Here is a 2,899-nt window from a genome sequence, read left to right as displayed (position 1 = left end):
GATGATGAAATCTCTTTTGAATAATTATTATATTTAACAGAGTTAGGTTAATGGTAAGTGAGAGAGGACATGTGTCACAAAAATAAGGAAGCAACAGGGTGGCACAGGGAAAATGGTAAAAGGAAAACTGAACTCAGACTTGTCACAGGCGTACGAGTATTGAAGATTTTGTTGTACGTACTAGTGAGCTCAGTCCCCAGTTGGACGAGTTTTTTCCTAGCCACATTGACAGGACCCGACCCAAATTCCACTTTGGAATCCGAGTCGAACCCTGTGCGTGTCCGACACCTGGCAGGTGCTGGACAAAATTGACCTTATTGCCCTTTTACTCAAAAGTGCTACTAAAAATGGAGTTTGACTTCTGCCGAAATTTCAGCAGAGTCTCCCCTGTAATTAGACCAAACCCAAAATTACACCTGTCAGAAAAGCATGGAAAACTGTACACCAACTGCCAGCATGCAAAATAAATACATTCCAACAGTTAAGTATACTTCAAGGGCAATATCAGAGCTCTATACAGAAAACTACAAGTATAAAATAATTATACAAGTCCCTACGTCGTCAAGGAGTGTGGCAGAAGCTGGACTCGGCCCAGTGGTGGCTCACTATGCACGCCTACTGCCTGGGGGCGCAAAACACGGAAAGGGTGAGTGGACCAAAAACAAAGCTTTAGAAACATAGTAGAGAAACATACTAACCCCCACTGTAAAAAAACTCAGTTATAAAACTAAACCATTTCTTATCATACTTGTACTGAAATCAAAGCATACATATTTATATCTATAGATTTAATCACATACTTAAACAAACATTAAATTCTTAAAAGCATAGAAATCACTTTAATCTACCACCTAGGTGTACCCATTTATTAATCCGTCAATTCCATTAGTTTCCGTCAATTCCATCCTCGTGCCACCGGAGCGACACGTCCTAGCAGACCTCGGGAAACACAAAGTCACCCGAGCCGCAATCCTCGCGGGATTCAGGGGACACTTGGTCCACCTGAGCCGCGTTCCTCACACCCACGGTTTGGGCGTCCCCGAAACTCGTGGGGCGGTGTCTAGCATGCTGACCTACCCGAAGGCAACTGGATGTCCGTCGACATCAATATAACCGAAGGCAATCATTTTATACAGAAGGCAACCTTTAATATGCTTGGGTACCTAGGGTGGCTTTTAAGAAAATATAAAGTTCTGAAAAGTAAATAAGAATTTAATTTAATTATTATCAGCCCTTGAACTCTGCTGCCAATTTATCTATTAATTATCTAACAATTCGGCTATGCCAAAAATCTCTAGGCACTCTCAACTCGGCAGCATATAAAATAAACATATAAAAACAACAATAAATCAAGTTGTTAAAACTCTGGGCAATGAATAACTTATTCAAGATCAAGAAATAAGATTAAATTGCATAAATTCATTTATGAAAACAAAAAGGTCCACTCACTGGTGATTTGAGCTAGCTGGACCTTTCGAAGGTCCCTCCTGCGGGTCACCTGGTGCCCGGGTGCCTAATTCTTCCGATTTGGTGGCCGGAGGAGGGAGAACGAGAGGCTTGAAATTCGGAGAAAAACCAGCCAATTCCGGGCTGTTTCCGGTGGCTGTGGCGTCGGCGGAGGCAGGAGGAAGGTCGGAGCGGCTGTGGGTGCGACGCCGGTCAGGTCTTGGCTGGTCCGGTGCGGTTTGGTGGAGGTGGGTGGTGGCTGGGCTGGTTCGAATGAACAGTAACGGGTAGGGGGTTTTGCGCGAGGAAGAAGAGAATGAGGAGAGAGAGAGGTAATCTGATTTTTCGAAAATTACTTTTTTGTCCTTTTTCAGTATCTTGCTCGTAATTTCTTCATTACCAGTCCGATTCGAGTCCACTACGTGTCTACGGACTCGTTTCGTCGTGCTCTACACAACGGTATAAGTAGTTTTCCCAAATTCTTCCCCAGTGAACAAGTCAATTTAAAACCTAATAAAATATTCTAAGGGTAGTTTAGTCTTTTTCCTTGTTAAAATATTAGTTAAATAATAATTAAGAATTGGGTTGTTACACACATGGTCAATTGAGGATTCTTCTATGTGGACTACTCAAACAATTCCTCGGTTGGATTGTTTCCCCGATACAAGTTTGGTAGTGGTCGTACTTAAATAAATAAATAAATATATATATGTACTTATCTTTTCATTCTTATTTGTCGGTGAAGATACTTCCTCGCTTGCCGTGCCAATGGGCATGCTTTTCGAGAGAGTAGTTGGGAAAGGTTTTGGAATGGGATGGGTGATAGTATATTGTTACGAATTATGGATTTCACACTGGTTTGACTTAACTATATATATATATATATATATATATATATATATATATATATATATATATATATATATATATATATATATACAAAGCGATACGTCGAATTTGAATGAATGTTGTTTTTAGCATCGTTTTCTAAATGGTGGGGTTATTATATGTTGAAAGATAACAAACTTTGTTTTTGTCCACTCACAAGTTTTCCGTTTTGCGCCCCACAGGCAGTAGATCGTCTTGAAATCAAACGGCCGTATCAAGTCGTGAACTCCAAGCCCGAGCTTATGTAGGATAAACTTATGTTCGTTTATCTTCTGTTGAACTTTATTTTCGTTTGTAAACTTAAACTCTTAGACTGCTCTGATGTCGCCCATGTTAGGGCTGATTGTAAGGCCGGAGGCCTAATATGTTCATTGCATGACATTATCTTGTACATGTTGCTGTTAGGATTGTATAAATGTGTTTTTATCAAGTTGAAATTTTTTGGAAAAGTCTATTTTTCAGGGGAGGCTCTGCCGAAATTTTGGCAGAAGGTATTGTCCCTTTTTAGTAAGCGGGCCCGGCATTAGTATGATGTCAGAAATACTATAGGATTCGTCCCGAATTT

General features: G+C 40.5%; 1 long non-coding RNA gene across 1 annotated transcript; it reads right to left on the bottom strand.

Moving 5' to 3' along the window:
• Nucleotides 1–430: 430 nt before the first annotated feature.
• Nucleotides 431–1,689, bottom strand: LOC148293125 (uncharacterized). Its single transcript, XR_015825842.1, has 2 exons — nt 1,450–1,689; nt 431–622 (listed from the first exon to the last, which is right to left on the bottom strand). It is a non-coding gene; the product is annotated as an uncharacterized LOC148293125 (long non-coding RNA).
• Between the last annotated feature and the right edge of the window lie 1,210 nt (nt 1,690–2,899).

The sequence above is a fragment of the Prunus avium genome, chromosome 7 (assembly GCF_965620075.1).
Source record: "Prunus avium chromosome 7, drPruAviu1.hap1.1, whole genome shotgun sequence".
In the NCBI taxonomy this organism is placed as follows: Eukaryota; Viridiplantae; Streptophyta; class Magnoliopsida; order Rosales; family Rosaceae; genus Prunus; species Prunus avium.
This window is presented reverse-complemented; position numbering and strand designations above follow the sequence as displayed.